General features: G+C 40.8%; 1 pseudogene; it reads right to left on the reverse strand.

Moving 5' to 3' along the window:
• Positions 1 to 792: 792 nt before the first annotated feature.
• LOC136167939 (large ribosomal subunit protein eL19-like) lies at positions 793 to 1358 on the reverse strand (annotated as a pseudogene).
• Positions 1359 to 14859: the final 13501 nt, after the last annotated feature.

Raw genomic sequence — 14859 nt, forward strand, 5'->3', positions numbered from 1 at the left:
AACCTACTTCTCATTTGCAAAAGAGTATAAAGTCAACTCAAAATGGCTGTGACAAGTGTGTATGTTATGTGCCTTTATTCCAACTCTTGCCAAGAAAGCTTTTTTTTCTTTGGACATTTTTGGTGGTTATAAACCGAAAAACAAAACAGGAAACAGTACTGATAAGGACAGGAAAGAAAAATAGGTTTAAAAATAAAAATAGGTATACTCAAAATGATGGCTTCAGTTCTATCTCAATAAGGCTGTCTAAAGACAGCTCCGGCAGCTGTCAGCAGTTCAGGTCGATCATACCTTCTGGACTGGTGGTGGTTCAGTCCCCACTGTCCTGGAGTTCTAAGGCAGCGGACTGCAACCTTGAACCTCAGTGCAATTGAGGAGTGCAAGCATACTATTTTCTGTTGTTTTTAAATAATGTGACAACTCCCAACTGAATAACAACCAACATCTGAGACCGTGTCTGAGATTCCACTCATACTCTGCTGTAAAGGGCAGTTTTGAAGCACAGTATCTGAAAGTTGGATAGAAGTCATTCCTCTCCTCCCTTCAAAGTAGGTCCTGTACTCCATGGATGGAGGGGGCATGAACCTGACCAGAGGCTAAGAGCCAAGGAAGCAACAAAGCAGGAACCCAGAGAAGGGCCTGTATCCCAGTCCTCAGTTCTGGTCCAGTACACAGTGAAGACCCACCAGGCAGCCAGAGACTTTGGAAGCAGAGAGGTAGGCTTGTTTTTTATTGAATGAGTGATCTATGCAATTGCCAAAGCCACTATGTACAGAGAAGAGGCAGGGAACTTTATTTCTTGGTCTCTTCCTCCTGGGACAGAGTCTTAATAATTTCCTCCTTGGCCTGAAGCTTGCGGGCTTCCTTGGTCTTAGACCTGCAGGCCTCAAGCCTGTTCCGCCAGAGGCTTCTTGCGAGCCTTGTCTACCTTCAGCTTGTGGATATGTTCCATGAGAATCCGCTTGTTTTTGAACACGTTACCCTACACCTTCAGGTATAGGCTGTGATGTATCAGTCTTCTTTGATTCACGGTATTGTCTGAGCGGCCAGCGCAGAATTCTCATCCTCTTCATCCAGGTTATCTTCTCGGGCATTCAAGCGTTAGCAGTACCCTTTCGCTTACCTATGCCCATATGCCTGCCTTTCCGGCAAGCCAAGGTGTTTTTCTGGCATCAAGCCCGTGAATGGACAGTCACAGGCTTCCGGATGATCAGCCCATCTTTGATCAGCTTCTGGATCTGCTGGCGGGAGTTGGCATTGGCAATTTTGTTAGTCTCATTGGGGTCCAACCAGACCTCCTTTTTGCCACAACGGAGGACACTGGAGGCAAGCCTCTTGTGAAGCCTGAGCATACTCATGGCTGCGGCCACAGAGGTGAAAGGAAAGCTGTGGTAATGTTATATATGGCACAGCTGACTCAGATAGGGAGATTACCTGCATGGGCCTGAACTAATCAAGTGGCCCTTAAAAACAAAGAGCTTTCTCAGACTAATGGCAGAAAGAGAAATCAGATTTGAAGAAAGGATTCCATACACTGTTATTATTGGCTTTGAAGTTGGAGGGCACCATATGTAAGTGGCTTCTTACATCTGAAATTGACCCCTTAACCAACAGCCAGCAAGGAAATGGGACCTCAGTCCAACAAGTGCAAGGAACTGAATTCTGCCAACAGCCTGAATAAGCCTGGGAAGTGGATTCTTCTTTACAACCTCTAGATAAGAGCCCAACTCAGTCAACACCTTCCTTGACTTGGGATCTGTGAGACACAAAACAGGAAACGTGGGCTTCCTAGGTGGCGCAGTGATAAAGAACCCGCCTGCCAATGCAGGAGACACAAGAGACACAGATTCGATCCCTGGGTTGGGAAGATTCCCTGGAGGAGAAAATGGCAACTTGATCCAGTTTTGTTGCCTGGTCCATGGACAGCAGAGCCTGATGGACTACAGTCTGTGAGGTTGCAAAGAGTCTGACATGATTGAGCACACACAAACAAGAAATGTAGTCAAACTTGCCTAGATTTTAAGATCTACTGAAAGTAAGATAATAAATGGAATTTGTTTTAAACCACTGAGTTTATATAGTTTGTTATGCAGCAATAGAAGGGTAACACAAGTGCAATTTTCCAGTCTGCAAAAGGAGTGTAGTTTCATCTGAATCTTGTGTTGAAAGGAATTCTCAGGTTGACTTATCTAACCCTCTGCCTCCTAACTTCATTGACTCTAACCTAGCTCAAGAAGGCAAAGCAAGGAAAAATCTTTCAACTTTATTTATTTACTTACTTATTTGCCTATTTGTTTATTTTTTGACAAGACCATGTGGCATGCAGGATCTTAGTTCCCTGACCAGGGATCAAATCTGTGCCTGCTTGGGTGGAAGCATGAAGTCTTAATCACTGGACCACCAAGGAACTCCAGGAAAGACATATAAGCAAAAATTATATGCCTATAGCTATTTTTACTATAGCTATATCATTTGTGTGAGGTAGGTATTTTTCTCCGGTTTTAACAAGTGAGAAAACTAAGATTCAGATTCAAGAATGATGACTTTGTTCTAGAGGTTACCTAGGTGAAAACTGATAGAACAGAGTAGAAACACATGACCAGAGCTCCTTGCATTGTGCCACACCACAAGGTGTGGGGGCCAGGATATCATTGAAGGAGAGGGAAAGATGAATCTGGACAGTTTTTTTAGATTTCTCAGTGAAGGAAATTGATCTGTTTTTCTTATAATTATCATCTCTGTGGTTAGCTTGCAGATAGGTAGCATTTGCCTACCCTTATGTTCATTTTATCCACTGCTGGGTAACTTTCTGGCCTTCTGGGTAGGCTCAGTTTAGCTGTTTGGCTCAGTTCTTACCCCAAGATAGATATTTTTTTAACTATTGTGGATTAGAACCTTCCAGGAACTGCGCTGCTGCTTTTAGAGAAACCAACTCTGTAGATCTTGCTGGGGAGGGTGGTGGTGGGGGTGGTGTTTGTATGTATGTTGTGGGATGATATCTATGCCTAACAGATTTCCATCCCCATTGCACCCCTAAGGCTTTTTGATCCACTTCTTCCAATATCTGGAGCAAGGACTTTTAAGTTTCCAAAACACAGCTGCAAAGGTTAACAAACACCTAGCCCATAACTCCCTCAACAACAGGAGGATAGTCAATGGGGATTTAGCTCAGGGAAAATCTGTACAATGCAAAAACTCATAAAATTTTCAAAAACAGCTTAGGCTATGGAGTTGACCAGATTGAAAGTCCCGCAATCCTGGATTCAAGTCACTTTTGGTTAATTCTTCTCGTGCCTCAACTCCTTCCCTTTTGTGAAATGAGAGGCACATTTTCTTGAGATATGCCTCCTAGAGATGACATAGAAATAAATGAAATTAGATTTTAAAATTCTTGCTGAAGGGAATTTCCCTGGTGGTCCAATGGGTACGATTCTGAGTCCCCAATGCAGGGGACCTGGGTTTGATCCCTGATCAAGGAACTAGATCCCACTTGCCAAGACCAGGAGTTTACATTGCTGTAACTAAAGATCGAAGATCCTTCCTACCACACCTAAGACCCAGGACAGCCAAAAAAAAAAAAAAAAAAAAAACTCTTGTGGAGACCTAGATCTTGTAAATTGTCTTTATCTCTTCTGTTTCTTAGTTACCAATTTACCAGGAGTAATTTAACACTAGGACTCTCTGCCAGGGCTAAAATTAGACTCCACCACTCTGGGGCTTCCTTTTCTCCTTCTTGCTTTTGTTTTGGGGGCTGGAGGGAAACATATATGCTGTTGGAGTTAGTAAACTAAAGACCACAGAAAATTTTCCTGCTAAAAAACATTGTTTTCATCCTACCCACGTTAATATCCTTTCAAAGAAAGAACCCAAGTCTGCCTTGGATTTTGTCTGTTTGATTCACTCCTAGATATGGACCTGGGACAGCCTAGGAATCCCTGGGGAGTGAGAGAGAGAGGATAAACAGAATTGGAATGGAGACGTTAGGCTCTTGATTGCTCCAGCCAGTCTCCCTTTCCCAGCCAGACAGGCTTTCCGCCACCAAAACTGTAAGGTTCTCTGTCACGTCACAAAAGGGTCTGGAGTTACTCCTGTGGGCTGACATCTTTTCTGAGGGTGGAAGGCTTCAGGTGTCGGACACCTTTCTTGGCCAGGGGTCTAGGGAAAAGGATCAGGCAAGGAGGGAGTCAATCTTTTCCAACTGTAACCTAGAGAGAAACGGAACAAATTCTTCACCAGGGAAGACTGTGTAAACAGTGCCTTTGGCTGGAGCCATAGAGTTGGGGAGCAAAGAAAGAGATCTTTGTTCTCCCCGACCCCAGCCAGAGCACAATCGTAGAGCTGAGATTGTTTGCTTTGGCAAGAGACTCCCTGCTTGAAAGGACTAGGCGTTCCAGAGACTGGTGAGGCCTCTGTTAGGTTTCCCTTATGGAGCTGAGAAGAGGACAACCCCCAGCCTAAATCTTTCACCTAAGGAAGTGAGCTGGGAAACCTGGAGGCTTAAGGCATCTGGCCCATTCTTCTCCAGCTTTGTCCACTTCTTTCCTTCCCAACGTTACCACAGCACAGGATGTTAGTTAACCTCAACCTTCCTGCCTTTGAGGGTGTTTTTTTTTTGTTCTTGTACTAGTGTTCCCAAAGAAGCTACATTTTCACAGAATGCAAGACAATCCCAGGGCTCCTTTCTAAGGAGTCCAACAAGAAATAAGGATTCCAAGATCATCTTCTCCAACCTGTTCCTTTTAGGTTGTATTGCACATGCCCCTTATAGTTGTAGTCAGTCTTTCCCAAAATGTCCAGAAATGTCCCATTTTCCTTGGATAGCATTGTTGTTCAGTCGCTCAGTCATGTCCAACTCTTTGCAACCCCAAGAACTGTAGCCCACCAGACTTCTCTGTCCATGGGTTTTCCTAGGTGACGATACTGGAGTGGGTTTGCCATTTCTTTCTCCAGGGGATCTTCCCCACCCAGGGATAAAACCTGTGTCTCTGTGTCTCCTGCACTGCAGGTGGCCTTTACCACTGAGCCACCAGGGATGCCCAGTGAGTAGCATTGAAAGAAAGCTTAGCTGCTCTGTCGTGTCCAACTCTTCGTGACCCTGTGGGCTGTAGCCTGCCAGGCACCTCTGTCCATGGGGATTCTCCAGGCAAGAATACTGGAATGGGTTGTCATGCCCTTCTCCAGGGGATCGTTCCAGCCCAGGGACCGAACCCAGGTCTCCTGCATTGCAGGCGGATTCTTTACCATCTGAGCCACCAGGGAAACCCAAGAATACTAGAGTGGGTAGCCTATTCCTTCTCCAGGGGATCTTCCCAGGAATCAAACCAGGGTCTCCTGCATTGCCGGCGGATAGCATTAGTGTCGCACAAATGTAAAATAGTATCTATTCAGTGCTAGGTGTTCTACAAACCCCATATCATTTAATCTCTGTGACCATTTTATCAGGTAGATACAATTGCCCCTATTTTACAGATTAGGATACTGGGGATTAGCAAAATAAAATAATTTGCCCAAGTCACACAGATGGTGTATTAGTTTGCTAGGTCTGCCGTAACAAAGTACCACAAACTGAGTGGCTTGACAGAAATGGATTCTCTCACAGTTCTGAAGGCTAAAAATCTAAGATCTGGGTGTTGGCAGAGTTGGTTCCTTCCGAGGACTATGAGGCAGAGTCTGTTCGATGCATCTCCCCTATCTTCTAGTGGTTTGCTGGTAATTTTTGGTATTCCTTGACCTGTAGATCTATGCTTTCATATTTAGATGGCATGTCTATGACCAAATTTCCCCTTTTTTATAAGGACACCAGTCATATTGAAGTAGGAGCCTGTGTTACTGCAGTATGAACTTACTTTAACTAATTACATCTACAGTGACTCTATTGACTAAAAAGGTCATCTCTGAGGTACTGGGGGTTAGGACTTTGACATATGAATTTGGAGGAGGACACAGTTCAAGCCGTAATAGATGGTAACTTCCCATGCCAAGATTTGAACTTGGGTCCCTCTGATTCCAAAGTCATTTGTGTTCTTTCTGCTGTAATATGCTGCCACCTAAAAATCAGAAAGTTACTCAAAATGTCTTCTGCTTTCCATTATCTCTCATCTTTGATCCAAACTCTATATGGCTGCTGCTGGTAATCTCTCTAATGTGTAGATTTGATCAATCATTCTCTTACTTAAAAATCTTTTAGTGACTCCCAGTGACTAACTGAATAAGGACCAGACATTTTACGGTGATAAAGAAGGTCTTTCTTTTCTTTGATGCTTGTCTTATAAGCCTACTTTCTCATCACTCTCTCTTCCTATCCAATCACCATAAACTCCAACCATATTGACCTGTTTGCTGTTTCTCAAATATGTTATGCTTATACACCCCTTCAGTTCTTGACTTCATTCATCACCTCTACCAATATGTCCCTTTTTGCAGTTATCATCATTTCAACTATTCAGACAAAAAAAAACAACAACTGTAGGCTCACTTTATTTTTAAATACTTTTTCGGCTGCACTGCACTGCATGTGGGATTTTAGTTCACCATCCTGGGCATCATACCTGTGCCCCCTGCACTGAGAGTGTGGAGTCTTAACCACTGGACTACCAGGGAGGTTAGGCTCATCTTTGATTCCTCTACTTCCTTCACTCTATACATCCATCTCCACTGTCACCACCCTAGTCTCAGCCACCATCATCTCTTATCTGTACTACCAAAATGACCCCCTAACGGTCTCCCTGCCTTCATTCTTGACCACTCCATAGTGAAATGATTACTGAAAGTGAAATTGATATTGGTATTGTGATTTGTATTCTTTGTGATTTATAATCACAGTTCTGAAATCATGATTCATATTCTTCTGAACAACACCATTAGTGGCTTACCATTTGACTTAGAATCAAATCTGAAGTTGTCACAATGCCTGTTATGTTTTTACAAGATCTTGTCTCTATCTACCTCTCCAACTTTACCTCAGATTACTCCTCTCATCTCAATAATCTATTTACAATTGTGTAACAAATTACCCCAGACTTACTGGCTTAAAACAACAAATATCTATTATCTCACAGTTTCTGTGGATCAGGAATTCAGAACTGGCTTAGCTAGTTGCTTTTGACTCAGGATTTCTCATGAGGTTGCAGACAAGAAATTGGCCAGGGCCCCTGTTGACTCAAGGATTGGGGTTCAAGGATCTAACTCCAAGATGTCTCACCTCAATGGTTGTTAGCAAAAGGTCTCAGGTTCTTATCATGTGGTCAAGGTCCTTACAAGATGGTACTATGGCTGTTTCTCAGAAGTCACACACTGTCAGTCTGCCATCATTTGTTTCTTAGCAGTGTGTCCCTAAGTCAGTGCAGACTACACTAAAGGAGAAGTGAGGCATGTCAAAGAATTTGTAGATAATCAGTTCTCAGCCTTCTGACTAAGATCAGGTGTAGAATTTGTGGACACGTTTTAAAACTACACTTATTCCTATAGGTGATTATTTTTTAATTCAGTAAGTAAGGAATTTACCTTCAATAAAGTACAATAAAGTTCACCATTTTTTGTTTGTTTGTTGTTATTATTATTTTTTCACTTATTTTTATAAAGTTTACCATTTTTAAAAGTGCTGAGTTTTGGTGATGTGTATAGTAATACAATCATTGCAGTTGAGATTTGTGCATTTCTATGATCTCAACATCTCTTATGCCCCTCTGTAGTCATTCCGCTCCATCATCACCACAGCCTCAAGCAACCACCGAGTTGATTCTTATCCCTATGGTTTTGTCTTTTCCAGAATGCCACTAAATGGTATCACGCAGCATGTAGGGTTTTGTGTCTGTTCGCTTTCCCTTCACAAAATGCTTTTGAGAGTCATCCATGTTGTTGCATGTATTATTCCTTTTTGTTGCTGAGTAGTATTTCATTATATAGATGTACTATAATTTATGTATATATTCACCAGTTGATAGCCATTTAGGTAATTTCCAGTTTTGAGCTATTAAAATAAGTCTGCCACAGGCATTCATGTATAAGTATTTATGTGGGCATATATTTTTATTCCTCTTGGGTAAATAACCAGAAGTGGGATTTCTGGGTTATATGGTAAGTGTATGTGAAACTTTATAAGAAACTGTCAAACTGTTTTCCAAAGGGAGTATGTCATTTTACACTCTTGTCAGCAGTGTTTGGGTTCCAGTGGCTCCTCACCCTCCCCAGCATTTCGTATTATCTGTCTTTAATTTTAGCCATTCTAATGGGTATATGGTAATACGGCACAGTGGTTTAATTTGCATTTCCTTAAAGTCTAACGATGTTCAGAATCTTTGGGTGAAATGTCTATTCAAACCTTTTGCCCATTTAAAAAATTAGATTGTTTTCTTCTGAGTTTTGAGAGTTCTTTTTGTATTCTGGATAGCAGTCTCTATCAGGTATATGTTTTTCATACGTTTTCTCCCCATCCCTGGCTGGTTTTTTTTTCATATTTTAAACAGAATCTTTCAGAAGACAGAAGTTTTTACTTTTGATGAAGTCCAAAATTTATCAATTTTTTAATGGTTTGTGGTATTTGTGCCCTAGATAAGAAATCTCTGCTTAAGCCAAAATTATAAAGACTTCAGTTATATTTTCTCATAGAAGTTTTATAGTTTTGGGTTTCATATTTAGGTCTATCACCCATTTCAAGTTGACTTTTTTATGTGGTGCAAGGTATGAGTTGTCAGTCCTGCACCACGTGGGATCTTCCGTTGTGGCTCACGGACTCTGTAGTTGTGTCACACAGGCTTCTCTAGCTGTGCTGCACAGGCTTAGTTGCTCCACGGTATGTGGGATCTTAGTTCCCACACCAAGGATTGAACCTGAGTACCCTGCATTGCAAGGCGGATTCTTAATCCCTGGACCACCGGGAAGTCCCTATAATAAATCTCTAAATCAGGTTGTGTGAGTCCTCTAACTTTGTTTCTTTTTCAAAAGTGTTTTGGCTATTCCAGGTCTTGCGACCAGCAACTCTTGCATTTGAGTGCCCCTTTCTCTCCCCGTCTTTTCATGTCTGACTCCTTCTTGTCGTTCAATCCTCACCTTAAATGTTTTCTCCTCAGAGAGACCTTCTCTTACCATTTTCAGTTTAGAATGGACACGCACTCACACTCTGTGTAACACTGTCACATTACCCTCCTTGGCGCCCCCACCACTGGAGTGTAAGCTCCACAAAAGCCTAGCTCTTCCCCTACTCGTTTATCACTGTATCTTCAGAATTCAGAACAGTACCTGCCATAATACAGATTCTTGATAAATATTTATTCGGTGAAGGAATTAAGTCCTTTGAATATGTTTAATCCTCCACCCTCCAAATCTCATATTTATCCACTAAAATATCTCAGTCAAAAGCCCAAGTTTGTGATCTAACTCTAGAGTTTGTTGTCCCTCTTTGTGTCTGCATATATATTTATTATAGTACTTACTATTCATACTATCATTATATATGTACATGTCTGTCTTGGCCCCAAGACTGTGAGCATCTATGATACAGTAGCCACTCAATAAATATTTTTTTAATGGATGAATGAATGAAAGAAATATCCTATATTATGGATTATCTTACAGTTTATCTTTCTACAAGGTGCATGCTAAATCTCTTCGGGCAACTTTAAAACAAAAACACACATACACAAAATTGAAAATAAAAATACCATAAAGGATGTAAGTAGTAAAATTAGATGTAAGTAGTAAAATTAGATGTAAGTAGTAAAAACTAAAAACTATTTACCAAGTACTTACTATGTGCCAGACAGGAGCAGACCCAGTTGAGTAGGGCCTGCAGTTTATACAATTTGGGGATTCTCTTTAAGAAAAAGAAAAAAATTATAAATATAGAATTAAGTGCAGGGCCATGGAGGTAGCCTGTACAAGTGAGATTCCCTGAAACTTAAATGTCTAGTTTTCAAGGCAAATCCACTTCTAGTGCCAGACACTGTTTTAAGGGTATTGCTTAATCTGCTTAAACAACCCTATGATATAGAATTTCCATTTTAGAAATGAAGATGTTGAGGCCTAAAGAGGCTGAGCAATATAATTTAAAAAAAAAAAAAGAGGCTGAGCAGTTTTTGCAAGATTCCACTACTGGTAAATATGAGAAGGCAGATTGGAACCCAGTGTGGGTTCAGAGCCCATGCTCTTTTGCACTGCTGCCTTCCTGAATCAGTGTGAAATATTTATCATCCATTATTGGTCCAGATCTGACATCTCCCATCTAAGATAATTCTCAAATCTTAAAACTGACTCAGTATAACAAAAGCTGCAGAGCGTGGCTTATCTATAAGTGTCTGAGGCGTAGTCTTCAGCTAGAATAGAATCCTGTACTTCAGAGCTTAGTCAAAGATGAAAGAGTAGTACTGAGTGGTAGCTCTCTTGGATCCAACTATTCTATTATTTTGTCTCCTAAATTTGCATATCTGGTAATCTGAAACATAGTTCTTTAGGCTATAACTATGTAAATCATTAAAAATATCATGGACATATGATTAACCATACCCAGTTTAATAAAACCTCATTTTCTTTTGGCCACAAGTAAAAGAGCAGCCATCAAGACTCCTGTGAATGACAATCAGCAACCAAAATGATTGGAGGCTTTTTTTCCCCTTAGTTAAGAAATAATTATGAGCCTGCCTATCTTCTTACTTTCCTTCCTTTCTGCTTACTTCCTTCCTGAATAATTCAGTCTAAAAGCCATTAGGTGGGGAATGTAGAAGTCCAGCTAGAATGAGTAGCAGCAGTGGCTCATTGCAGTATGTTAGAGCCTGAAGAGGGTAAGGAGGGTTCCGATTCCATGTTTGGAAACCAAGGTGGGAGCCTGACATGGAGTGTTGGAGCTTAAGCAGGCATCTGTGGTTGGGGAGAGGGACAGGCAGCAACAGCAACAGAAAAATGGTAATATATAAGTGGGGTTGGTCAAATAAATATATTGAGGACAAAGGGAGCCAGGTTTCTTCTGCCAGATAAAAGTCTCAGTTGTGGAAAAAAAGAAAATCAAAATGAACCCTGTAACATTAGGTTAAAATTAGAGGTATCTGTGTAAAATGCATACACAAAAAATATTCCCAGGTGGCTCCAGTGGTAAAGAACCCACCTGCCAATGCAGGAGACATAAGAGACACCAGTTAGATCCCTGGGTCAGGAAGATACCCTGGAAGTAGGGCACGGCAACCCACTCCAGTATTCTTGCCTGGAGAGTTCCGTGGACAGAGGAGCCTAGCGGGCTACAGTCCATCGGGTTGCAAAGAGTCGGACACAACTGAAGCAATTTAGCACACACACACATACACCCATTTCCCCCCAATTCAGTTCACTGAGAGGACTTGGGAATAATGATACCCCAAAGTATTGATCTATGGTTTCTAAATACTAGTTCTCCACTGAAAAGAACCATTGCTCCAGGGGAAAATGGTTGTTTCAGGGTCTGAGGAGGGGAACTACAAGATGAACCTGAAATATGTGGTTGTGCCAGGACAAAATGTGGAATGCTCAAATAATAATGGGGATGTGTCACTTATGAAATCAGTCAGAGAGGTGATGTACAGCATAGGGAGTAGTCAATGCTATTGTAATAACTTTGTATGGTAACAGATGGCAACAAGACTTATCAGGGTGATCATTTTGCAGTATACAAAAATATCAAGTCACTATGTTGCACACCTCTAATATAATATTGTGAGTCAATTATAATTCAAAAAAATGGTGGGGACATCATTTCAAAAGGACGTAAAAGAGAGCTTTAAAGCAACTATTCCAAATTTTTAAAAAGTTAAAGAAAAAAAAAAGAGTTTGAAGGGGCTCCCACTGGCCAAATTTGTGATAATTTGAACATCAAACTAAATAATAACAGTAAAAGATCCACTGAATAAAACAGGAATCTGTGAGTCATTCTGATAGTAATAATTAATAAACAGAAGGAAAGAAGAAAAAGCTTTTCTCAGTAAAATGACAACTAATTAATGTAGAAGCAATGATGAAGTTAGAAAATGCCATTTAGAAGCTATCAGTAATGATTAAGCCACAAAACACCAATGAATACTAAACCAAATGAAAATTTGATGAGGGGTAGGATATTTCCATACTCTCAAAGTACTTTCCCACACAATACTGATTAATTACAAAAGGGAAAAGAATAATTTTACAGTGGAGAAATCTGGAAGACATCACCATAAGGGATGAAAGTTACTAACATTACCATTAATGGGACCAAACAAAATAATATACAGGCTACTAGAATGCAATTAGAACATCACTTCCATTGTAACTCCTGACAAAAATGCATAATCTGAATAGAATCATGAGGAAATATCAGACATACTTGACTGAAGAACATTCTACAAAAAACTCCTATAATCTTCAAAAGTGTCAAGGTCATGAAAATCAAGAAAAGACCAAGACAAGTTCTATATTGAAAGAGAATAAATGCAACACATAACCCTTTTGCACTGTGCTACCTCAGTAGCACACACAAAAAAAGGGAATCCTTTTGCACTGAGGAATGTTTTTTGGACAACTGGCAAAACTTGAGCAGGGTCTGTGGGTTATATGGTAGTAGTATATCAAATATCAATTTCCAGATTCTGATGGCTCTATTGTGGCTGTGTAGGAGAATACCCTACTTGATAGGAATCAGACACTGAAGTATTCAGAGCTGATGAGACATCATGTCTCAAATGGTTCAGGGGGGAAAAAGTTATTTGTACCATTCTTGTGTTTTTCCCTTAATTTTGACATTTAATTTAGAACATCACTTCTTTTACTATTCTTGTGTTTTTCCTTTAATTTTGACATTTAATTTAGAATATCACTTTTGAAGATTATAGGATAGTTTTTTGTAGAATGTTCCACAATCAAGTACGTCTGATACTTCCTCATGATTCTATTCAGATTATGCATTTTTGTCAGGAATTACAATGGAACTGATGTTCTAAATGTCCTTTGAATTTGACATTTAATTTCAAATGTGAATCATTTAAAACATATAGAAATGTACCAAGAATTATAGAGATGTCTGCTCTCACCAGGCTTCCCTGGTGGCTCAGCTGGTAAAGAATTCGCCTGCAATCCAGGAGACCTGGGTTCGATCCGTAGGTTGGGAAGATCCCCTGGAGAAGGGAAATGCTACCCACTCCATTATTCTGGCCTGGAGAATTCCACGGACTGTATAGACCATGGGGTTACAAAGAGTCAGACACAACTGAGCGACTTTCACTTTTCACTGCTCTCACCATTTGTACTCAGTATCATACACAAGATTCTAGTCGGTGCATAAAGAAAAAGAAATAAAAAGCATACATTTCAGAAAAAAAGTAAAACTGTCATTTTGCATAGGTAACATGATTACTTTTACAGGAAATCCTATGGACTCTACCAAAAAACCATTAGACTTAAGAAATTAGTGAGGTTCACATGATATAAGATCAACATGCAAAAATCAACTATTCTTACATTGGATTGGCCAAAAGTTCATTCGATTTTTTCCATAAGACCTTTTTGGCCAACCTAATACATTAGCAAAAATAATCAGATGTTGCCACCCAGCAGACTATAACTGAGTCTCACTGTTCTATCAAACCAACTGCTTTTAGATGGTAGAGAACATGGTAAGATCAGTGAATTCCATGAGCATGAACCCATTGCTGCACTTATTCTACTGGGAAATGAGTTCCTTGATCAGAAGCAATACTGTATGGAATCCCACAATAGTGGATTAAACATTCCATAAATCCATGGATGGTAGTTTGGGCAGAAGCATTGTATGCAAGGAAGGAAAAATTCATACCCAGAGTGTCTATTCCAGTAAAAACAAAATGCTGCCCCTTCCATTGTCCAGTGTATTCAACCTACCACCAGATATCTGGCTGATCACCCTGAGGAACGGTGCCATAATGGGTGCTCAGCAATGGCTGTATCAGGTTGGCTTTGGTGAATGGAAGTTCATGTTGTTGAACCCATGCATAACCTCCATCCCTGCCACCATGGCCACTTTGTTCATGAGCCCATTGAGTAATAACAGGAGCAACTTGGGAAGGAGGCTGGCCGATATCCACAGAATTATTAAAATCCTTCTCTGCTGAGGTCATCCTTTGGTGACCTTTCACAATGTGCACAGATATTTCAACTTTTTTTCTGCCTATTCAAAGAAGTCTGAATACATAACTTTGTTTTTCTTTCTTTCTTTTTTTTTTTTTTGTTGTTGTTTTAATTTTTTTGATTGGGCCACATGGCTTGCAGGATTTTTAGTTCCCTGACCAGGGATTGAACCCGGGCCCACGGCAGTGAAAGCACTGAGTCCTAACCACTGGACTGCCAGGGATTTTCCTGTGCACGTACTTCTTCCCTAAATTTCCTTGTCCCCAGTTTTCCACTCATGTTCCTTCCAAGTCCCTGACCACCTGGCCAAACCACTAACCACAGCCCATAAATCGGTATATAATCATATGCCTGGCCATTTCTTCTTTCAAGCATAGGGAGCAACCAGGTATACTGCTTTGAGTTCTACCCACTGGGAGGATTTCCTTTCTCCAATGTCCTTCAAAAATGTTCCTGAAAGGGGCTGTAATACTGCCACTGTCTACTGCAGCCTAATACCTGCATATCACATAGAACTATCTGTAAATCAGGCCTACATCTTTTCCTTTGTCAAGTGATCACAGGGTACTCTGGATGAGGCCGTAGTTTCAGGCTGGGAGAGAGATGGCAGTGTAGCAGGAGTGGGGATCATGGGCATTTGGGCCACTTCATATAACTTACTGTGCCCTCAAGGCCTGGTCAAGCCCAATCTCATATCTACTACTTCCATCTGACAATAGAGCACTGTTGTACACCCACAACTTTCTCACTTAGTGGGCCAGATAA

The sequence above is a fragment of the Muntiacus reevesi genome, chromosome 4, assembly GCF_963930625.1.
Source record: "Muntiacus reevesi chromosome 4, mMunRee1.1, whole genome shotgun sequence".
In the NCBI taxonomy this organism is placed as follows: Eukaryota; Metazoa; Chordata; class Mammalia; order Artiodactyla; family Cervidae; genus Muntiacus; species Muntiacus reevesi.